Raw genomic sequence first — 25,444 nt, 5'->3', positions numbered from 1 at the left:
AGCCGGTGCTATTAGAATCATCTTGCACGGCTCCGTCTTCAATTTCTTGAGCAGTCTTGGGATCAGTGGGATGGGGTGAAAAGCGTAAACAAAGGCGCCTGACCAAGCCATCGAAAATGCATTCCCCAAGGATCCCCGATGGTGATGCCAGCTTGTGTAGAACCAGCATTTCTTGTTTCGATGGCTGGTCTGCCCCACAGATGAAAAATTTCCTCTAGAGTCTGCTGGTCCAATTTCCACTCGTGGCTGACTTGATTTCAGTCTGCTTAGTGAGTCTGCTGTCTCGTTTTGTGTCCCTGGGAGATGCTCCGCCTTCAGTGCGACCCCATGCACGATCACCCATTCCCAGACAGCTAGGGCCTCCCTTGATCGCAGATGAGATCTTGTGCCGCCCTGCTTGTTGATGTAATGCATGGCCGTAGTATTTTCTGTCCTTAGTAAGACTGATGAATTCGTTATCCTTGGGAGGAAAGCCTGCAAAGCCAGGCGAATCGCCCTGAGTTCCAGCAAATTGGTGTGCAGATGACGTTGGTGGTCCAACCACCTCCCATTTATCTGGAGGTCCTGTAGGAACGCTCCCCAGCCCTCTAGCAATGCGTCCGTTGTTATAATTTGAGGAGCTGGGGAGACCATAAATGCTAGACCTTGGGAAATGTTCTCCTCGCGAGTCCACCATGAGGTGGCTTCTCTCATTGGAGCTGTCACCGTGATCACATCCTCATCCACCTGCCGCCACTGTAAGTCCAGCTGTTCTTGAAGAGGGCGCATTCGTAACCTGCAGTGAGGAATCAGAGGAATGCAGGATAAAATGGAGCCCAGGAGGGACTTGTAGAGGCGAACTGAAAGTGACCTTTTTAGAAGCAGGTGGGCAATTGATCTTAGCTTTGCTTGCCTTTCCACTGTAGGGAAAGCTTTGTTCTGAGACGTGTCCAATATGGCTCCTAACAATTTGGCGTTCCTTAAAGGGTACAAATTTGATTTGTCTGCATTGAGTGAAATACCCAGGCTCTTGAACAGTTGCGTACAAGCTGTGACCGACTCCTCTGCTGCTTCTCTGGTAGGAGCCTTTAGCAGCCAGTCGTCCAGGTAAGGTAAAACCTGGTACTTCTGTTTTCTCAGAAAAGCTGCCACCGGGGCTAGCATCTTTGTAAAGACCCTTGGTGCCGACCTGAGGCCGAAGGGAATGACCTTGAATTGAAAGTGGCTCTTGGCTACTGTGAAGCGAAGGCACTTTCTGTGGAATGGATGAATGGGAAAATGGAAATATCCATCCTCTAGATCTAAAGCGGCCATGAAATCTCCCGAATTTAAAAGATGAAGAATGTCCTGTAAGGAGACCATTCAAAACAATTGTTTGATGAGATATGTGTTGAGCTCCCTAAGATCTAAAATAGGGCATCATTTTTCCACAGTCTTGTGAACCAGTAATAACCGGGAGTAGAATCTCTTTCCCCTCTGCGAGATAGGAACCGGTTCTATTGTCTCCTTCTGGAGCATCTGTTGGACTTCCAACTGTAGAACATGGAGATTTTGTGTTGTTGTGGAGCAACAGGGCTTGGTTGGAGGAGGATGGACAGACTCCAATGTGTGGGCAAATTGGATGACACTGAGAAGCCAACGATCCGATGTTATTCGTTGCCATTCCTGAAAGTATTGTGATATCCTGCCCCCCACAGGTGTTACATGAGCGGGAGGAACAGTAGACAGAGCCAGGCAGCCGCTATTGGCATCTAGAGGAATCATTCCCCTGGCGTCCTGCTCTTACTCGATTTGTGGATCTTGAGTAAGACGAGGACTGACCCTGCCGCTGGTTATATTGCGGACAATAGGACAGCGAGGCAGGCGTATACAAGGAGTACCGGTAATGCTGGTACCCTTCTCTATACGAGGGAAGACCTCTACTTCTTCCACCCCGAAAGGGGACTTTGCGGTACTGCAGCGTCCCTAACTAACGAGCAGTGTCTGTGTCTTTTCTAATGTCCTGCAGCGCATCGTCTATATGTTTACCGAAGAGTGCCTGCCTCACCATCAAAGGGAAGATGTAAAATCTTGTTTTGCACTTCCGGTCTGAACGAGGTGGCACGGAGCCATCCTTGGCATGGCAGTACTGCCGCTCCAGCCAAGGAATGGAACGCAGTAGTTGCAATATCCACTGCACAGTCGATTACCTAGGATGAGGCTTTCTCTCCCTCTTGGAGAATCTTCTGAGCTGCGGCCTTGCGGTCTTCAGGCAGTTGGTCTAAATAGGGAGAAAGGTCACACCACATCTGGCGGTCGTAGCAGACTGGACATTGAAGAGAACCTTTTGCCAGCATTGTCCAAGCGTCTGCTTTCTTTATCTGGAGGCGTTGTTAAACGTGCCGCAGGATTTCTTGATTTCCTCTGTGCCGCCTGGGAAATAACAGAGTCCGGTTTTGGTTGACTCACCAGGCAAGCCGGGCTGTCCTCCAGGGCCTTGTATTTCTTTTCCAAACAAGGAAGCACTGGGACTACTGTAGGTCTTCATCACCTTGAGCCCCTCTTCCCAAACGTGACCAATAATAGGGATCGACCTCACTGACCTCCTAAAAGGCTCTTTAAAATAGTACAGGAAACATTCCAACTGTACCAATGGCATAGGTAACTTGAACCTTTTAGCCGCTCTTTCCAACAAATTATGGAAACCACCAATATCCCCTGGTGGAGAATCGACTGGCTTCGGTGAAGGGGAAGCAGGAGTAGGGATAATGTAGTCATCCCATTCTCTATCCAGATCTGGAATGTCAGCCTGACCCTGGTCCTCATCCGAGGTGTCATCCTGGACCAGAGGAACTGAAGGTGGTGGATCCACTATTAACTGCAGTGGAGGTGGTGGTAGCTGAGGCGTGGAAGGGTCCTCTGGTGGAGGAGCAGGAACTGAAACAGGCTCCTGAACCGGAGATGGTGTTGGAAATCTCTTTCTATAGTCAGAAAGCATGCACTGCAGGTCCAAGATCAAGGAGGATGGCATACAGATCATTTCCTCCTGATAACCCCCATGATAGTCTTGAGGAGGATCTTACTCCTGTTGGCCATCGTAGCCTTCCTCAGAGTCCAAGTCCTGGCACTTAACGTGTAGATCAGAAGTGCTATGAGCATAGCCATACGAACCTTCATCCTCCAAATCTTCCTCCTCTAGAAGGTGGGTAGGCAGAAGAGGAGTCACTTTGCTTGGACACGTGATCTCCGGAGTAATGTGCCACCTTCCGATGTTAATAGTAGAAATTATATCCATCGACGGGGTTGTTGACGGTGTCACCGGCAATGTAGAAGCAATCATCGACGGTCTCGTCGACGATACTATAGTCATGACCGTAGACGTCGAAGCCGTCGTCGTCGTCGTAATCACAATCGTCGACATCCTCGTCAAAGTCATCGACGATACTGTCAACGACATTTTTCCCATGACTGATGCTGCCGCATCAGACTTCAATATCCTCGACGATGAAGATACAGAGACTCCCATCGACGATCCCATCGTCGGAGTCAAAGAAGGAGGCTGCACCTTCTCATTACGTGTCGATGAAGATGATGATGATTTCTTTGTCGACGCTGTTGTCTGCTGCGTCGACGACGGTGGAATTTTCATCACACCTTTTTCCTCAGATGGAACAGAAGAGGGCTTTTTAAAATCCTTTTATCTGTGAGTAGGGGAAGAAGGAGGAACAGAGCTCGATTTCCTCACTGCAGTTTCCCCAGTAGGAAGTCCTTCCCTCTCCTTTACACCTTGGTGAGGAGATTTGACTGGACTTTGCCTGTCCGACCCCAGAGAGGTTTTTTAGAGGCTTTCCCAGGGTGGTCTTCAGAAGAAGAGGGGTCTTATCTCACCCTTTTGACATCTTCTAGAAGACGCAGCAGATGATCCGTCACTGTCGTCACTGGAAACAGGCTCCCTCCTGGATTTCAACTTCTGGAGCCAAGTCAGAAGACGACCTTTACGGTCCCTCAAGGTCTTCGTTGAAAATGTACAGCATATCTTGCAATCCTTGGCCTTATGATCTGTATACAGGCAATAGATGCAGTCCTTGAGAGGTTCATATACATAAAGCCTTTTTTTAGAGCAGGTGGCACAAGCTCTAAAAAGACCTTTCTTCTCCTTGCCAGACATGTTGATTAAAGATCAAGAATGAAAAAAGAAATCTAGAAAACTCTAGTAAAAGAAGTAACAGAAAAAACTGAGCAGAGCTCAGTGGAGACTCCCTAGCACAACGTGCGGTAGAAAATCTGAGGGTCTGAGGCTCTCTCAGGAAAATTCTACAGGGTGAGGCTAATCTGATTGGTTCCTGATTTTATTTGGTCTCTTTAACAAAAATAGGTGGATATGTTGCAAACCTAGGATGGGCCTAGGTCTAGTTTCTGATTGGTAGTGATATTTACTACTATTTTTATATTTACCGGGGACTCCCATCTCGATGACGGGGAATATTTCAAGCATGGGAATCTATGAAAGTTCCAATACTGGAGTAATGACAAACTCTGTAGCAGGCCAGAAGTGGTGTCCCCCATCACATGTTACAACAGAACAGCTCTTCGCATACCTACTCACACACATCTGTGTGGACACAGTCTGTTTTGATGGATAACATTGCTCTACTTGGCCAGAAGTTGGACACCATACTCACGTTGCTGAAGACACGTAAGTGCACAGGTCTACCAGCAACTTTCCCAACTACAATATCTGGCTCATAGAGGTGGAGCTGTCAATAGGGACTCACCCACATTGTAAAGGCGTCAGTCAGTCCCTCCCTGTGTACGGACAATGCTCATTGAGGCTCACGATTTGTCATTCTAATCAACACTCATCACAGTAGAACACTAGTGAAGTTGCGTAGACTTTATTAGCATGTGCGTGTCAGTACGGGCAAGGCAAGGGCCACAACATGCAGACCAATGCTTAAGACACTTAGAGGCAGCAAAGAAACATGTTGAGGTGCAAGAAATGGGGAGGCAAAAATGAACACAAATCATTACGGATGGCAACGCGCTCAGCCCACCATGCCTTGCTGGATGAGTCATGTGCTGTTTGGCGTATGCTTAGTACCCCATGTCAAGGGACACGACTCACAGCCCATGGGATCTGCATGGTGCTGTACCACCGGACTGCGCCGACTGTCGGCTCTGCTGACAGTGAGCAGGTGAAAGGGTCCTACAAGGTCATATGTCGTACTACATTGCCATGTGTATACTCTCCCCCCAGCAGTATGTCCGAATTAGGAATGTTGCCAAACGACACTGTGCAGCTACACCCATGGGACTGCATCACCTTGCACTGGTGTGTGTACACACGCGCAGTTCCACACACATATATTCTGAGTCCAGGAGAAGGCAGAAATGTCCATTGTTGTGGGTTATGTGAACATTCCCCAAGATGCAACAAGGTGTGGGGACCTGTGCTGTGGGTGACAATCAGTTGTGGCAGCAGGAACGTAGTTACTCGTCCAGGAATGCGAGCGCAGCTTCATGGGCAATCTGTTCCAAGAGTACGTCATTGTCGAGTTCAAGGAACACGAGGGAGAGCCAATCCATTAACTGGTCCGGGCAGATGTGCTCCGTCCAAGCCGTTTCACAAATCCGCAACACAGACCAATAGGGGAGCGCCTCGATGTGGTCACTGCATATCAGGAGTTGTGCAATCTCCCTTGCTCAAATGCCAGCACATACGAGAAAAAGGCATCCCATGCACGGGTATCCCGGTGACACTCTTGTTCGTGGGCCAACAGGGGGCGCACCGTCAAGTAATAATCCAATTGAGCTACTGTTGCGTTGGAAAGGCAGACCTCCATGGGCCACTCAAATGTGAATGATCGAGAGTGGAACCAGGACAGGACGCAGGTGACGTAGGCAAGTCGGAAACTCAGACGGAAACTGATTCGCAACACTGCCATTGGCAGTGATCCCAACAGATGCAGCATTCGTGCACGGTACAGTTCCACGTGACAGGGGTTGTGCATGTACCCGGGATGGCCTGCCATTGCGTTTCTAGGTCTCGTAGCATAGGCAATCCTCAGACCGGCGGCAGTTCGGGGGACGATATGCCACAGCTCTGGGCAATTAGTTGAATGTGTGTGCAACGTTTGGACGTGTGGGTTGTTTTTTTACCAATGTGTCAAGGGCAGCCCTGGCAGGTGTACCTCGAGCAGGGACAAGTATGTGTGGGGTGTGGACACGTTGGTCTTTCATTAGCATAGTTTGTGGTGTGTGAGTCGTTGGAGTCTGGTATGGTATCTCAAGCAGGGTGTGCCAACCGCATTCAAGACCAAGGTCGGAGGTTATGTTGTACTTCTGCCATGTGTATTGAGACAAAGGAGCTTTCATACCTAATTTTAGTCTGACTACTGCTTGCATTTCTTGAATGTGATGTGGCCTTCGCGCTGACATTGATGCCAGGCCTTAGATTTGGGGTGCACCAATTGCGAAACACACGCACCAGTTGGCATGTATGAATGAGCCAAGGGCCCGATTGGCCTTGCTCTCCTTGTTCAGTCTCTCTTTCTCTCTCGCCCTCTCTTCCTTTCACTCTCTCTCTCTCTCTCTCTCCCTTTCTTTCTCTCTCTCCTTTGATGGGTGCCTGACACACCTTCTTATCTTGGATATTGTCTTTCAGATTGTCCAAGGATGCCCCGCCATGACTCTTCAAAATAGTTGTTTTCAGACAAATTTGATTGTGATATTTTGTTTGGACTTTCAATGGTGAATGAATGATTCAGATTTTCTGTACTCGCATGTATGTTAATTGTTGTAAAGGTGCGACATCAGGCGACTCCTTTTGTTCATGATTTAGTGACGTTGATGTGCAATATCTTGGTCCGGGGGAGGTGGGGGGTGACCAGGGTAGGGCCCGGGGGGGGGCATGGCATCTGTTGATCTTCAAGTGTGGCTCTGGGCTGGGCTCCCTTTTCTGGTGCAGGTTGTTGTCCAACTTTACAACAGCAGGAACCAGCAGGTGATACCATCCACCCCCCTGGTGTTTAACCTATCCAACACACAACTCACACCAGATGAAGTGGAGGTACTGAACAAGGGCCTCTCATTTGTCCCCACGCCAAGACTGGACATGTTTAAATTACATGTAGAATTGGCTGAATTCTTTAGAAAGCTCAAGCTAAAGGCCTTCTTTGAGAAGAAGGACAACACAACCACACGAGCGGAAGGCACACCTAATGAGACGGGTATGAGGACAAAATCTACCTTCACCCCCCCACCAGGCAGTATCCCGGTAGAAATCCTGACCTTCGAACAGGCAGTCTACACAGAAGTAGAACATCTCCATCAGAGGGACACCTTCAACAATCTGTCCAACAAAGACAGAAGTACTATCCAACGCCTCCAGCAAGATCCCAACCTTGTCATAAAACCAGCGGACAAAGGTGGAGGGATAGTCCTGATGAATAAGACAGACTATGACCTGGAATGCAAGAGGCTTCTCAGCGATGCTAGGAATTACAAGCGTCTCCTAAGAGATCCCACTGAGCAACTACAGACCACGATCACGCAAATGGTGAAACATGCTAAAGACCATGATCACATCTCACAACAAGAGTCGGACTACTTATGCCCTAAAGACATCAGGACTCCGTACTTCTACACGGTCCCCAAGGTGCACAAAGGCACCATACCACCACCAGGGAGACCCATTGTGTCCGGAATCAAGTCTTTGCTAGAACCGCTATCACGCTTCTGTGACTTCTTCCTTAACCCCCTAGTTCAAAAGACTCCTACCTACCTTAAGGACACTAAACATCTACTAAATGTAATTAATGAGATCAGCTTTGACCCCAGCACTGAACTACTCGTGGGATTAGATATAGAGTCCCTATATACCAGCCTCCCACAGGACGAAACGCTCAAGGTCCTGCACGATGTCCTCATGAACACTACCTGGACTTACAACACGCCCCGCAGCTTCATTCTAGACTGCGCAGCACTAGCTCTCAAAGAGAACTATTTTGAATATGAGGGCACTTTCTACCTCCAAACGAATGGTACATCGATGGGCAGTGTCTTTGCTCCCAGTGTGGCCGGACTGTACGTGGCCCACTTCGAGGAGACACACATACAACACCCAGCCAACCCTTTTTCCACCAACATTAGAGTATGGCGTCGCTACATTGACGACATCCTCATAATATGGAATGGCAACCAGGAGTCACTTGACAGATTCATGCTATGGGTCAACCAACTAGACCCGTACCTACGCTTCACTTGCACTAGTAGCCCCTTGGAGTTACCCTTCCTAGACCTCAATATCAGACCAGAGAATGGAGGACTCTCAACCACCACCTTCTACAAGCCCACAGCAAGAAACTCCCTGCTCAGGTTTGATAGTTTTCACCCCCGACACCTGAGGGAAAACCTGCCTTATGGGCAGTTTTTGCGCATCAGGCGCAACTGCAGCAACATAACTGACTACAAGCAACAATCCAGTGACTTAGTACACAAACTCAGGGACCGCGGCTATCCGTCTAGGATAATCAACAGAACTTGCAAAAGGGCAAGAAATCAAAACAGGGACGCTCTCCTAGAAACCGTCCAGAAACCCGAAGAAGATCCTGTACTTACCTGTGTAACAACGTACAATACAGCATCTAACCAAGTGTCTAACATCATCCACCGCAATTGGAAAATTATAAACTCTGGCACTAGGCAGTGGGAAAAGCCTCGTTTTGCTTATAAAAGAGCAACCAACCTGAGAGACCAACTTGTGAGTACAAGACCGCGCCCAAAACTTCAAGATAAAGACAACACCATCACTAATGCATGGGGTTTACCTAAGATCACTGGTCACCAACCCTGCAACAACTGCAGTGTATGCCACCTGACATCCTCTTCTAAAACATTGGCTTTGGAACCAGGAAAGACCTGGACACAGCGACAGTTTACGAACTGTAACTCTTCAAATCTAGTTTACCTCATTACCTGCAGATGTGGCCTCCGGTACGTTGGCATGACGACCAGGAAAGTGCGCACCAGGATGACAGAACACAGAAGCACTATAAGGTGTGGGAAAAACATCAGTAAGCTTACAGACCACTTTCTGACCCACAATCACACACCAAATGACTTCACGTGGACTGTCATTGAGAAATTTGACAACCTCAGGGACGAGAAACTCTTACTAAATAAGGAACAACGTTGGATTTATCGTCTTTCCACCCATACCATAGGCCTCAATGATTCCATCCCGTGGAATAGCCCGGCCTCTTAGACACTCTTGCAAAAAACCCATGTTGTACCAGTATTCCCATATGAACGTCCCCCTCCCTATCCCATTCTTCTCCCCAAATGCCTGTCTCAACCGACAGCAACAGACCTTTGCTGACTGAGTCATACGAATTTAACTTAATAAGTTAATCTTGCCTTTTCAGAGAATACTGGCAAATCATTGACCTAGCACCACTGAACTACTCGCTATCGCGCATGTCCAAATACTAAACCGCTACCGCGGTCCACCGCGCATGCGCTATAGCAGTTCACCGCGCATGCGCCAAAAACAGTCCATCGCGCATGCGCTGCCAACGCGCACCACTCCTGCGCACATGCGCAACAAGTCTCGGCATGAGACAGCGTTTACCGCGCACCCCTCCCTCTTTCTAACCTGAACAGGTGTACCGAGTTTACAAAACCACATAAATAGAAAACGAGGCAGCCCACCCAGCTCATACCGGGCGCCGCGGAAGGACGAATAGGTCCAAGGAGGAACCAGACCGAACTACTCGTGAGTAATACCGCTTGTCCAACACCATGGGGTAAGCCAAAACTCTTCTTTCCAACAGGTTAGACAGCCTTGTGAATCTCACTTATTTCCACAGGGTCTCTTTCTCTGCCAGGCGACCCACGAGGCTTTTTACAGTGAAATAACAGAGTGAGGACCTAGAACTAGTACTTTCCTGTACCTCACCTTGTAATTTCGTCTTTTAGCCCACCACTACCCACCTACGGTTGTTTTTACAGTCTCACTAGCCTCATACAATTGCTATGAGCTCACCCTAGCCGGTTTTATGTCGAACACCACCCTATGAGCCGGCCACCATGAGTTCTAAAAACTGCCAACCTAACATGACTCTCCCCTGTACGTCCTGTCTTTGTCCTATGTGTTTTATGTAGACAAGTCTGAGGGAATCCCCCTCTAACAGCTACAGCGCCTTAGCGAGCGCAACACATAGCCAACAAAAACACAATCACTTAATATAGTTTTTTTGCTTATTATTTAATTGCACTTTTTCACTTAACTCTTTGGTCCTGAGGAAAGCCAGCTTATAATAGAAAAGGCACTGGCAGAAACATGTAGACCACACAGGACATGGGAGACCATTAACCACTCCACTTTGTCCTCTTGCCTTTTTAAACAACCAACGGAGGCCCAGTTTATTAAACATTTGTTAACCCTCGGGTGCTGGGACCACTCGTATGGCTTTTTAAACTTTCACTTCTCACCCCTACACTGCACACTCAGCAATATACCAGCTCCGCAGTCTCCTGGCGTTGCAGCACACCCGGGGCACATTCGGTGCCACTGTGGTGGGCCCGATGATGAAGCATGCCACCGACTAGGTCGGTGGGTGAGGGCTTTCAAAGGAAAACATCGCGCTTTCCTTGTATTGTCTGACGTACCTGAGTCACTTCTTCCCTTCCCCTTAAAGTTAGCTAGCCCCCATTGATACTTACATATAAACCCAGGGGATACGGGCTAGCATATCTAGTCCTCTCTCTCTCCTTGATCTGAATAATACAACTTTACAACAGGTCAGAGCAGGTGTTAATTTCCTGCTGCTAATGTGCCTTATCGCCTGTTTTGTGATCTTATTGCAGATCTGGCTGGTCGTTGAGAATGTTGTGACGTGGTGTTGTCGCAGCTTTTTGCACGGGAACGTCTACTCTGCATCTCATTAGCAATAGTTGCTGGGGTAATCTGTGGCGATGTCTTTTGCGGCTGCTATCACAGGTAAACTGGTGATATGGGCTGTTAGCACCTGCTTGTGAATGGGGAGATACATTTATCGAGACTTTGGCTGCGTTAAAGTGCGTATAACTCGGCGATAGCCCCTTGAGAATATGCCCCTATGTATGTAACCCCACAGAAGGGTTGGGGGGTGGGGAGAATGAATGTTTCTAAAATAATTTTTGTTAAACCATCTTTTAAAAAAATAAATATACTTCTCTATGTACTGATATCTGATGAACTAAGGTCAAACAGTTCTGCATGTTAATGAAATAAATGTTTTTAAAGTTTGAAGAGACTTTATCACTGTCAGGGCGCATTGCACTCGCGCACACTGACTGCCACTTGTCGAGAGCTACAGGAAACAGTTGTAAAACCACAACTGACGGCAGTGACACCCCACTTGATTGGAAGCCACTGCTGGTAACCAGATACAGGACATGCAGCGCTGTTACAAGCTTCCGATTATTCTGATAACAAGGCGCTGGTGGCGTTCCTGTATTTCCTGAAGGCCGTAAGGTGCCCATGGCACCAACATTCACGTTCCTTTGATTCAGTCGTTGTCCTCCCTTGTGCCTGCAGCGGAAGCTCCTTTTCTCGTCTCTCCGTTGGCAAGACCGAGTTTTCGGTGGTCTCTTGCGGAGGAGGACTTTTGAGCTGTTTTGGGGCATCGGAGGTTTAGTTTCCCTGTTGGTGGGACCGGTGTCTAGTGGTCTCATGCGGGGAAACATTTAGTGGGAACCACATTCTCAAGACACTTGTTAGCGAGCAGCCTGGTGTAGGTGCATGCTCATTTCCTGTAGTAAAAGCATGAGACTCTGTTCACAGGAACCCTTATTAATTCCTTGAAACATTTGGTGTGTATCCTTTAGAGTAATGAGGGATACGTTTTCTGTTTTGCATTTCGATGTTTTTGGATAAACCAGGATACAGCTTGCCCGGCATGCTTGATGATAAAGGGTTATGACACAAAGAACTTTATCGTATTGCTCATGCTTCCTTCAAGGCTGTGTTGGTTGAACACTTGAAAGAAAACCCATTTCCTGTGCAAAGGTGTTCTTTGGTATTGTGTGCAACGATTTGGCATTTCACCTAAGGGATAGTACAAGTTTGTTATTGTACTGCGGATTTACCCTTGACATGGTTTTGTTGTTCATTTAATTTCTAGGAGAGGTAGAGAGAGGGTGTACTAGTGGATTTCAGCCTCTTGCATATCAAACTATTCCACAAAAAAGTGGAGGTAGGTGGATGTCTTTCATAACCCTTTCTCTTTTCTTCCTCTGCCTTAGTGATTCTAGTTACATGTGCAAATGTTATTGCTTATGATAATGCCTGCGTTAGAAGACTGAATTAGACATTCTCTTCTCTCTCCTGGTGCTGCTCCTTCTCTTCCTTTACAGGTAGCATGTTTCATTCAGTCAGTCTTCCCATCCAGTGTACCGATAGTAAAGGAACTGTGTGTTTTATGTATTCAGGTATAGGGGACGTGTGTCATCCTCAGATCTCCCTCCATGCAGTTCCTATCCTTTCCTTCCCTCGCTTGACTATCTCACTAGTCCGTGTTTATATCATTCCGGACTTGGGGCAGTCGAGAGGTTCACTCATCCTTTGAGCATCAGCACGATCCTGTAGACTTTGGAAAAACGGGATCTGACAATCACATTTTTACTCTTTTGCTGTAAGATGTCTTTAAAAATGGCGTTCCTAAAGTGTTAACTTTCTTTAACTTCAAATAACCATTGACTAAATCCTTGCCTGTTTATTTAACTTTTTTTATTGTTAGTGCTAAGTCGAGTAAACAGTAGGCCTGGGCAGTAAATTCCGTTCACCGAATTTGGGTAATTTTGCGTTCCGCGGAGAACGCGAAATTGACCAAAATTCTGCGTTCCGCGACTTCGCGAAATTTTTTGCTTGTTCGCGTTCTCAAAATGCGTGTTCGCGAGTTTGCGGAATTTCTGCATGTTCGCAGACATTTTTTACCGTTTCGTGGAGATTTGCGTAACGCACTTACGCAAATTCTGCCCACCCCTAGTAAACAGCAGCCCAGTGCTGCTTTTGACCAGGGGGCCACATGTAAAGGCCGTACTTTGAGTATCACTTTGTTAAAAACCCATTGCGCAGGGGCACTATTTATTGTAACCACTTTTTGAAATTCTGTGATTGGAATTATGGCTTCTGATATTTGTTATCTGAGTTTCTTTAATTCCCCCAATGCAAAGATTAGAATGGAGGCAATATAAACATATTTAAAATGATTAAAAGCTTCATGTTGGCCATTTAGGACTCTCTTAAGGGGACTTAAATACATTTTATGGATACTGATATCGAGCCCTTACAGCCAGCAGGAGCTTCTGAATGAATAGGCTTTCTCAAAACTTGATGGGATTGCCTCCACACTTTCACACAAACAAATAAAAGTTGCATGTTTTAATATAATCTCACAATTTTCTCCTTCATCAATTCCCCATCTGGATTGCTTCTATCAAAAAAGTTACTTTTGCATTGTAGAATTTTTAATAAAAATAAAGTCCTCTTCCCTTTAACCACTCACTGTACCAAACTGCATACGTAAAATGTTATCATGAACAGATATTGAAAATATACAAAATGTGTCACCTCATATTATTAAACATATATAAAAAATCAAATTAGCAACACAATATCGCGATGTAAATTAAGCAAACAACAAAACCCTCCAAATAAATATTTTATAAATAAGACAAGTGCAGAAAAGATATCAGTATGCCGTTTTCTCTGAATAATTTTCGTAATTTGAATGTTTCCGTAGGGGGATCCCTCTTCTCAAATGCACCTAAACATTTTAAAATTAATTATCCTGAATTTTAATTACAAAAAAAGATTTACTTTGTCATCTTTTGTGTCAGACCTTGAAATGCATTCAGAAATAACAAAAACAAAGCCTACTGTATATTGCAATATCACTTCTGAAACCTAAAATAGCAATTTGAAAAAAGTGAAGTTATTGCTGATTTTTAAAACAAAAACTGATTTTTCAGAGCAATAAAATTAAAATTGTTATAACGTTTCAGGTACTGAAATATTATATTGAAAAACAGGGATTCAATAAGTGGCATATAGAAAAAAGCAGAGAAGAACATACTATTGAGATTAGGTTATGTCAGAAATAGTGCATGTAGAGAAAATGATAAATATGGAGAAATAAAAGTGGAACTAGCAAGACATCAGGTCCCAAAACAGTAAACTGAGGTGCTTGCTACCAGAACACCATTCCAGATACGTTTAACCCAAGCTACACTTACCTCTATCCAAAGGATAGACTAATCCTTACGGCCCGTCAGGAGAGCTACTAGTATTGTGATGAAGACCACTCTATCTAAAAAGTTTGTCTCATCTTTCTCAGTATCATGCTCCATTCTGTCCAGTCTCCAGCTTCTTGTGGCAATCTTAATCCAGAACGGAGATATACTAGTGTGTTGAATACCACTCTTTTCAAAGGGTTCCTCCATCATTCTCTGTATCCTGTTTCCTTATTTTCCTCTGTCAGCCTGCCATCAGCACTTTAAGGCAACCTTACGGTGGCATACCACGATTGAGAGATATGCATAAACCACTTTGCAACCTACGACACAAAGAATGCAATACATATTAAAATGTCCCTGCGGAAAAACAAAATCAGGAGAAATAATCCAGAAAGATATATTATTAAATTTAACGCAACATGCAATTACACAACATAAGATACTATTAACAAGACAGTGTATGCAGGCCAAAGGAAAATGCTACTTACAAGTATGCATCTGTTCGTGGCATGTAGAGCTGCAGATTCACACACTATGCATAGATCGCCATCTGGTGTTGGGCCCGGATGTTTGCAGTTTGTTATTGTATTGGAACAAGTCTTTGGAAGTAACAAGATAGGCGACTCCTCCTTTGGACAATAGTGCACATGGGCATCGACTCCACCTTCAGATTGTTTTTTCGCCAAGAAGGAAAATGATGGTGTTTTGTGAGAACAGAAAGAGATGTCCATGTATGTTGTATCTAATTAAGATAATACTGGAACAGATAAGGAGGTGGGTGAGCGTGTGTGAATCTGCAGCTCTACATGCCAAGAACAGATGCATACTGGTAAGTAGCATTTTCCGTTTGAGGGATATGAGCTACAGATCACACACTATGCATAGATTGCATAGCAGTACTGTCCCTTTAGCAGCGACCACAAGTATCTGTTGCAGTAGTCTGAAATAGTGTTTTGAGTACAACCTGGCCCACACTAGCTTGTTGTTTTGCTTGCACTTCTATACAATAGTGTTTTGTGAATGTGTGCGGTGTAGACCATGTAGCTGCTTTGCAGATATCATCTAAAGGAATGTTTCCTAGAAAAGCCATGGAAGCCCCTATTTTGCGAGTGGAATGAGCTTTAGGGGGAATAGAAAGTGTACGTTTTGATTTGTGATAGCAAATCTGTATACATTCAACGATCCACCTTGCAATTCTAGACTTTGATATGGGATTGCCTTTATGTGGTGGTGAGAAGGAAACAAAACGTTGTTTTGCAAAAAGGTTTTGTTCTATCAATGTAGTAGAGAAGTGCTCTTTTTACGTCTAGTGTATGAAGAGCTCTATCTGCAACTGTTTGTGGTTGCAAGAAGAATACTGGCTACTCTACAGACTGGTTGAGATGGAAGGGAGTAATAACTTTTGAAAGGAATTTGGGATTTGTTCTGTGAACCGCTTTGTTTTAATGAAGCTCTAAAAATGGTTCTTGAATAGTTAGTGCCCGTAGCTCACTGACTTTCTGAGAGATGCGATAGTGACAAGGAAAGCGACTTTCCATGTAAGAAATTGTAGCTCACATTTATGCAGAGGTTCAAATGGAGGGCCCATTAACCTAGTGAGGACGATGTTTAGATTCCACACTGGAGAGGGCGGTACTCTGGGAGGAATTAATCTTATGAGGCCTTCCATAAATGCTTTAATGGCAGGTACCCTGAATAGTTATAGATGTTGTCTATTTTGCAGATAGGCTGCTATGGCAGCAAGATGTAATCTGATTGATGTGTATGCTAGATTACATCTTTGAAGATGTAGTAGGCAACATATGATGTGTTGAATAGACGCATCTAGAGGATTGATTGTGTTATTGGTACAGTATATTACAAACCTTTTCCACTTGGCTGCATAGAAGGCTCTAGTGGTGGGATGTCTAGCTTCTTTGATAACATTCATACAATCAGGTGGAAGATTTAGATAAATAAATTCTAGGACATCAGGAGCCAGATCACCAGGTTGAGCTGTGCTGCATCTCGATGTCTGATCGCTCCATGGTTCTTTGTTAATAGTTGTGGGGAGAGATGCAGTTTTTGGTGCAAGACTACTGATAGTTCCAGCAAGGTTGTGTACCAGGGTTGTCTGGCCCATGTTGGAGCAACTAGGATCAGTGTTAGTGACTATTGTTGCAGCTTACGTACCACTAGTGGAATGAGTGGGAGAGGCGGAAAAGCGTTTGCAAATCTGCCTGACCAATTCATCCATATTGCATTGCCTTTGGACAATGGGTGTGGATATCTGGCGGCGAAGCTTGTGCATTTTGTGTTTAAATGTGTGACAAAGAGATCTATCTCTGGATGTCCCCACATTTGGAAAAACGGTTGGAGGACTTCTGGATGAAGTTCCCACTCGTGAATCTGTTGGGTCTGATGACTTAACAGATCTGCCATCAGATTCTTCATTCCTGGAAGATGTTGGGCTAAAAGGAATATGTTTTGAAGAATTGTCCATCTCCATATGCTCTGTGCTAGTTGAGAGAGCTGCAGAGAGTGCGTCCCCCCTTGTTTTTGTAGATAATACATCGCTGTTATATTGTCTGTCCGGACTAAAACAGCTTTGTTTGATACGTGTTTCTGGAATGCTTTTAATGCCAAAAATATTGCTAGTAACTCTGTCAGACACTCGCTTTGCGACATAATCTTCGCTTTTGGAAAGCCTACCTGCCGCATCGCGATGTTAGCGCTTGAAGTCATCTCCGGCTGTTGGTCCCCCCCGCTGCCGCCCCAGGAATACCACACGGCCGCCGAGCGGGGGGACTACAGCCCCCAGAAACCTTTGCCACATTACCCCGCCCACCCCGCCCACTTCCGCACCCGGATGGCGCTCAAAAGACCGGCGCTCCCTCCGCGTCGCGGGACGTGTGCGGGCTGCGCCGGGCTAAGCCTGGGACAAGGGCGGGACTGTCTGTGGCCGTCCGGGGCCAGAGGGGGCCGGGCTGGGCCACCCCCTTTACATCTGCTCTTCGGGACATTTAAAGTAAGATCGTAGCACTTCATTAGTGGCATCAATGACTGGACTTGTAACAGTTTGAACTGTGTAACAATATTGTCATTATAAACTCCCCGTGATCCCGTTATTATTTTTGTATCTGATTCTAGCCCTGTAAATATACGTCACAGAAAGAAGAATTCACATCTCAGCAAAGGTAGGAAATTCTTGGTGGGAGGGACTGTTAGAGGGACATTAGATCAGTTTATAACCAGGGCTGCCTCAGTGTTAGAACGCGAGATAGCTATTACTGAGCGTCGTCTGCCCTCAGAAATCCTGTATAATAAACGCTCGTCCCTGGGTCCCATCCAGCTAGCGATCACCCCACCAAAACAAGGTACGGAAAAAGATTTAACTAGTGACACTAGTATTCCTTTACAGTTACAAGACCTAATAGTATCATCTGAGATAAGCAGGGAGCATAATATCAATGACTCAAACATAGAACTACCATTAGAAATTATTTCTGAGGAGCTTATACCACTAACATCTCTTAAGCCCACCCCCAAGAAGAATATACAAAATAAACCATTGGGGTCAGGGCTTGTAAAAAAAGAAAGCGTGGGGGGGGGGAATAGCCAAACAGGTAGGCGCGCAAAAACACCTAAAATACTCTTGAGCCCCTTAAAGGCCCAAGAATAGCTGTAAGGAAGACCTTGCCCAATCATTTTCCACCACATTCCTATTCTACCCAAGATCTAATGGGAAACATTGAACATTTAGTCAAATCTCTACTATTACCACTTGTGGAGAGGGTGAAAAGAATGGCCGATCAATTGGGGTCTATAGAGGAAGCAACTGCAAACAACACTGAATTAATCAGGGAACTGATAGCCCACAGGCAGAACCAGACCACATGTTTAATATCTACAGGGTTGAAACCAACTAACTTACTTAATAGTGTGGATCTACTACCCTCATCCCATGAGAATACACTGGCCCCCTCGAAAATAGATACTGGCCATATGATACCCAGGGGAGAAAGAGCTGGAGGACAAGACAGCAAACCTGACAACACTCATGGAAATACTGTTAGGGTGCACCCCTCTGATAAGAACTTAAGAGGAACCCCACAACAAATAGATCTGTCACCTGAGGCGGCACCTTACGTTGTAGTACTTACCGGGGTCCCGGAACAGGTAGCCGAGAAAACAGAAGGATACCTAGAACTTAAAAACAAAGTAGTCCTTTGGCTGAGAAAGAACAGGCCATTACCCCCTAATATAGATGGTGAAATCTTGCACGCAAGAAGATTAGGTTGGGTGGGACACAGACCAAAAGACATACAGGGGGATGTTATTATTATTAACTTTAGGGATCGCAGGGTAACTGCCCATATTAGAGACTGGTACCTTGAGCGAGGTGGGGGAGGAATATCGACACGTGACTTAAGTTACTTCTATCCCCAATCCTTACTGACTAATCCTCTAAGACCTCGGAATCCATATATGTGTAATACAGCAGGCCCTAGTTTTAACATTCCTACCTTTAATCGTTTCGCCATGCTCTCTGGATTGGAAGGGGTAGACAGACTTATTAATGAGGCGCCCAGGGACCACTACGCACCTAAACATACAGAAACATTAGCGGCCCCTAAGGGAGTGCACGAAGGTGAACAGATCAAATCAATGGATCATAGCAAATCCCATGCGGAAACAAAATCCATTGAACAGGATTGCTTAAAGAGAGGGCGCCAGGTTAGGGAAGAACACATAAGCCATAAAGATAAGGCCATATTGCCCAACATCAACTTGGCAGTGACTTTAGGCGCTCATGACGAACTTGTGGTAAAAACCAATTTGAGGGAGACCAGTAAGAGGGAACAACAATACAAACAGCTTAACCCAACACTGAATAAATCACATAAGTTACAGGGAAAGGATTTTGTAAATACCCAGCACATAAATATGGTCACTAACATCTCCCCTATAATTTGTGAGTCTATCAATCCGAATACATTACAGCCAGTTAATACACCCATAATCAAGCTCTTAACACACCACAAGGAGCACCAACTGCACCTAAGCTCCACATCAGCCCCGGGCACCTTGGAGGGTCCAAGAGTAAGGGCTGATAGTCTTGTGTCCATCACAGAGGCTCAATCCATTAACAACATCTTATGTTGGAATGTGGCGGGTCTCTCTGACAAAATCTCTAATCCCCTATGGCTGGAAACTGACCAAATATAGTATTGTATGCATACAAGAAACGTGGACCGTCAATGAGTCACACCTCTTGGGTTACAAGACTTTTCATACACCAGCCACGCCTATTTCGCATGGCAGAAACAAGGGGGGATTAAGTACATAGATTTCAACCAATGTAGGGCCCACATACGTAAAGTTCACATCCACAGAGTTCTACCAAATTATTGTCACCTCCTGGGGAGCTCTAAAAAATGTGACACTGGTAAACTTTTATAATAATATTCCAACCTCATTAACTGAAACAGTTGTTAATAACCTTAGGTTAAACCTATTAAAAATAGAGGAGCAGATGGACGGAGATATGGCCCTCTTATGGGCAGGGGATTTCAACTGCCTTCTGTGCCCCCGGGGTGAGGCGGGCATTTGTGGTTTGGGAGACAATAAGGAAGATGCTCCTACCCATTTTTGTCATTCCAAATTAGGGGATCTCCTGAACACTCTGACCTCCCATTTTATTCTGTCATATGTCAATGAATTGTGCTCTCCAATTAAGCCCTTCCGACCCACCTTTAATGGGAGAGGATGTAATTCAACTATTGATTTTATACTTTTATCATCTAGGTACTCAGGGACAATACTTAACTGGGATACACTAGATATCGTCCTAAGTGACCACTATCCTATTTTTGTCACCTTAAAATCTACTGACACAGCATCAAATAAAATGAATAACATTCTACATAATCCACCACTAAAACTAGCCAGTACCAATGGGTACTGCATTCAATGGGATAAAGTGGTGCCTGCGGACTTTCTACAAACTCTAGTTACAAATACCTATGAGAACATCCAGACATGCCTCTCGAATAATGACGAGCACCAGAGAGTTATTGACTCGTTTCCTAAAATCTTATTAGAAATAAAAAGACTTTTAACAAACGTGCCTAGACACGCTCCACAAAATAGACAAGGCTGGTTCAACGAGAGCTCCACTAAGGCACTTGCTGCATTAAAAGAGGCCTTACATATCATCCCAAGATCACAGGACAAAATCCAGATAGCTAGGCATTCTTATCGTGCTGCTTTATCAAGCAGGAAAAAACTACTAAAGAAGGATGCATGGCTGGCCCTTCAGGAAGCATCCGAGAGGAGGGACAACATAGCTTTTTGGAAGGCAGTAAATGCCCCTTTCCTGCGAAGTAAGCAGGCTACCCAAATAGAAGTAGCAATTCCGGGTGATACTTGGGTCATACACTTTAGTAGCTTATATGACAAAGCTGAACCTGTGGATTCTGGACATACACAGAGAACTGATTACGGTGCATCTGTGGGGCATAAAATATCTAGTGCATTCCCGTTAGGTATTATATTTGAATGCGAGGAAGTCCTCAGGGCATTGAAGGAAAGCCCTTCGGGGAAGGCTCCCGGCCCGGACTCTGTCCCCATAGACGTATACAAATCAGAGATTGATCTATGGGCACCCCTGCTCACCAACGTGCTCAACTCTTTAAATACCTCTGGATTTATTTCAACCTGGCCTGAGGCTATTGTAGTGCCGAATTTCAAGAAAGGTGTCAGGAATGACCCCTCCTGTTACCGCCCAATCTCACTACTCGACGCCCTGATGAAGGTTGCCGGGAGGATTATTTTAAACAGAATTCAGGAGTGGACAGAAGAGCACGATGTTATCTCAAATTTACAATATGGTTTTAGAGCAGGCAAAGGCACCATAGAACAAGGTTTAAACCTAGCCCTAATAATAGCTAAATATACCCAGGCAAAAAAAGGAAACCTCTTTGTGACCTTCGTGGACTTAAGTTCCGCATTTGATTGCGTAGACCATGAGCTGCTCTGGGCGATACTCCCTGAGATCTGCTTAGATAAACAAATCCTCTTGTTCATAAAAGAACTTTATATGGGGGCAGGAGCACGAGTCAGATATGGAAGGGGGGTGTGTGCTCCGATAAGTTCCAGATTCGCAGAGGAGTAAGACAGGGGTGCATTTTAGCACCTCTGCTCATTACCCTATACATATATTCAGTTGGTCAACATCTCAATGAAGCATACCAAGACTACTCCACAATTAACGGGATTCCAATACCTATACTTTTATATGCGGATGATGCCGCTATAATGTCACAAACAAGGATAGGACTGAAAAGGGCAGTAGGGAAGTTCACCGAGTTCATGAAAAATAGAGGTCTACACGTAAATGTCTCCAAAACCTTCACCATGTCCTGTGGAACTGGGACTAGAATGAAACAACGCCCAATTTTCCTGGACAGGAGAAAAGTGGAGAATACAGATAGGTTCTCATACCTTGATAGAAGGGGCACTTGGCAGGCAGCTGTAACGGCAAGGGGCCTAGCATTCTCTAGGGCCAGGGGTGCACTGATTAACTTTGCTAAAAAACTGGGAGGAAGGCCGGTTAGGGCCCTCTTACAGATCTATAAAGCCAAATGCATATCAACCGGCACATACAGAGCTGGGATCTGGGGGATTGAGCATGTAGATACTCTCCAACGCTCTGAATTTTTTTTCCTTCGTTATTTACTGGCAGCCCCCAGGGGCACAGCAACATATGTGGTCCAAAGTGAATTAGGTCTTTCACACATCACGGACACTATAAAATCCTCACCTATTCTACTGTGGCACAATGTCTGGGGAAAAGCAGGAGACAAGTTTGAACAGAGAAGTTATAAAAGATTGTCTCAGCTTGGCCGGTGCTGATAACATCAAATTGTTTAAATATGTGAGAAAAATGTTCAATGATATTGGGCACCCGGAATATTTTTCTAACCCGGTAAGCATGAAGACCGTGCCCAGAGCTACTCTTAAAAAACTGGTTTACAGTACCTAGATAGTAAAAGATGGTCTGTAGAAAAGGGTAAGCGCACGGTCGTAGAGCACCAATTGACTATAAATGTTGAAGGGGTACAACAGTATTTAATTTTAGAACCATCCCCCTTCACTCGTATGCTCTTGACCCGCTTTTGCACTGATACTTTTTTTAGATTAATTACTTTCCCACAATGTAACGATTGGATCAGAAATATAGAAACCTGTCCACGTGATAACATCTCACCCCAGTCCAACATTCACTGTATATTATTCTGCAGGTTCTATTTGCTCCCGAGGGAAAGCTTCCTGAAACGTCTACTGTAGATTCGGGGCATACGAACCTGCAGAGTGGCCTATAATAAATTGAAAACCCTAGAAAACGCACACGTCATCAAAGTCGTATCTACTTACCTAAAAGCGGTTGTTAGGCTCAGGACCTCGATGTAATCTTAGAACAACTGGTAAATAACTAGATTAGCAAATGTCATTACCTGTTTTTACATCAATTTATTTTGTTCTTGTGAGTAAGTGTCCCAAGTACTGTATCATTTTTTAGTTACTTTTTAAAGTATTAATTTTTATATGCCCACGGCATTTTATCATGTTGTTTTTAAAATGTATGCTTTTATGATTCTGTTTTTACAAATCGAATAAAGCTTAATGAATTTGATTTGATTTGAACTCCAAATGATTGATGTGGAGTAGCTTTTGCTGTGGTGTCCACCTGCCCTGTATGGTGTGATGTTGTAGATTAGCTCCACAGCCGGTGAGCGATGCGTCTGCTGTTAACACGATTTGTGGAACCAGCTCTAGAAACGGTCGCCCCTTGGAAAGGTTTGGGTATTCCACCACTGCAGAGAGCGATGTGTGCAGCCATCCACCAACACCAGATCTGTTACCTGACCTTGAGCTTGGCATTCCTGTAAGGGGCACTTCTAGAGTCTTGCGTGAGGTACTATGAATATGCAAGAGACCATCATCCCTATTAGTTGCATAAACACTCGAGCTGGCAGCAAGTGTTGCAGTTGGAATTTTGTTATCAGGGCCTCCATACTTGCTATCTTGGCTGGATTGGGATATGCAAGGCCCCTTTTGAGGTGTCTATTGTGGCACCTAGATTTTGTTGGATGCGGGATGGTTGAAGGTGAGACTTTGGGAAATTTAATGTAAACCCTAAGTCGTGAAGTAGTTGGATTGTGGTGTGTGTGTGATTTACACACTAGGTATGTGACTTGGCTTTTATGAGCCAGTCGTCCAAGTATGGGAAGACATGAACTTGTTGTCTTCTTAAGTGGGCTACTACCACTGCCAGACATTTTGTGAATACTCTGGGTGCTCTGGTAACTCCGAACGGGAGAACCTTGAATTGATAATGCTGACTGTCCACTACAAACCGAAGATATTTCCTATGAGCAGGGTGAATGGGAATGTGGAAGTAGGCGTCCTTGAGCTCTAAAGTGGCAAGGAAATCGCCTTGTTTCAGTAGAGGAAGGACCTGTTGAAGAGTGACCATGTGAAAATGGTCTGATTGTATGTTTAGGTTTAATGATCTGAGGTCTAAGATGGGCCTTAGGGTTCCATCCTTCTTTGGGATCAGAAAGTACAGGGAGTAAACTCCTGTGTTTTGATGGTGAAGGGGAACTGGTTCTATTGCATGTTTGTGCAGTAGGGAAAGCACCTCTTGTTTTAGAAGCGTTAAATGTTCTGTTGACATTAGATGCTGTTTGGGTAGTATGTTGGGGGGAGTGGCAGTGAGCTCCAGGCAATAACCGGATTGGATGATTTGTCTCACCCACCTGTCCGTGGTGATATTGTTCCAGACAGGTAGGAACTGGGTTACTCTTCCCCCAACTGTAGTATGATAGTCCAGGGGGAGCGGCGTTTGTAGGTGGTGGCAGTACGAGTATTGGGAGTTTTGCCTCTATTTATGCTTTTATTGCCTCTGTAGCCTCCTCTGTAATAACTGGTAGAGGAGGTTTGTGTGGGACTTTTATAGGACGTGGAGGCTTTATTGGTGTTAAAGCCTCTAGAGGCGCCCCTGTAAGATGAGCAACAAAAGGAACTTCTGGGAGCTTGCGATTGCAAGGCTCCCATTGATTTGGCGGTATCAGTGTCTTTTTTCATCTTCTCTAAAGATTAATCCACCGTAGGTCCAAATAAGTGTTCTTGGTCAAAGGGTTGGTTCAGTATGGTAGTCTGAACCTCAGGTTTAAACCCTGATATCCTTAGCCAGGAATGTCTGCGTAAAAGAACACTGGTATTTATGGCTCGGGAGGCTGAATCTGCGGCATCTAGAGCACACCAAATGGAAGTATTGGTTACCAGTTTACCTTCTTGTATGAGATCACGGGCTCTAGTCTCGTTTCGATCTGGAAGGTGTTGTAGTAGGGCCTCTAGCTCGTCATAGTGTGCCCAATCGTACCTAGCCAGTAAAGCCTGTGTGTTGGCAATCCTCCATATGTTGGCTGCTTGTGACGCCGTTCTTTTGGCAGATTCGTCCATGAGTTTTGATTATTTGTCAGGTGGTGGAGCATCGCCTGAGGTTTGAGAGTTGGCCCTTTTTCTGGCGTTTGAATCAACAAAGGAATCTAAGGGAAGCTTCCCTTAATGTATGCAGGGTCAGTTGTGACTGCCTTGTACTTTTTTCTATTCTATGGTCAATGACTCTAGCCCTTACTGGGTCTTTAAAGACTTCAGGAGCGTGTTTAATGACCCCTTTTAACATTGGTAGAATGGAGGTGGACCTTAGGGATGTTGCCAAAGTGTCCATGAGGAATTCTTCTTCTATGGGTTCTGTATGTATATTTACTCCATGGTATTCTGCAGCCCTGTGTATTAGCTGAGAGAAACCTGTAGTGTCCTCTGGAGGGGATGGTCTAGATGGGTAGACATCCTCTTGTGGTACATTAGGGACATCTGGTGTGCCATAATTTTCCCATGGATCATTTGGGATGTAATGAAAAGGCTCCCCTGGAGCTTCATTATCCCCTTTGTTCCCAGTAGTATTATCATCATCTGGAGGTGGAGGAGATTCTGTTGGTACTGGAGATGGAACAGGAGAAATGTATTGTGGAGGAGGAGGTGTAGAAGGGACCCTTTAAGGGGAAGTAGCAATGTCTTATTTTAGAAGGAACTGGAGGTGGTGTAGGTTTGTCCATTTTCCTTTTTTTGGAGGAACTAATCCTAAAATGACCTGTTT

General features: G+C 45.2%; 1 protein-coding gene across 5 annotated transcripts in view; it reads right to left on the bottom strand.

Annotated features, from left to right (window-relative positions):
• Positions 1 to 25,444, bottom strand: part of DNMT3B (DNA methyltransferase 3 beta) — a 791,643-nt gene that overhangs the window by 667,861 nt on the left and 98,338 nt on the right. For all 5 annotated transcript variants that reach the window (XM_078651794.1, XM_078651798.1, XM_078651793.1 and 2 more), the window contains exon 2: positions 14,239 to 14,558. The gene's annotated coding sequence lies outside the window, so the exon portion shown is untranslated. The remainder of the gene's footprint in view (positions 1 to 14,238; positions 14,559 to 25,444) is intronic.

The sequence above is a fragment of the Lissotriton helveticus genome, chromosome 7 (genome assembly GCF_964261635.1).
Source record: "Lissotriton helveticus chromosome 7, aLisHel1.1, whole genome shotgun sequence".
NCBI lineage: Eukaryota > Metazoa > Chordata > Amphibia > Caudata > Salamandridae > Lissotriton > Lissotriton helveticus.
This window is presented reverse-complemented; position numbering and strand designations above follow the sequence as displayed.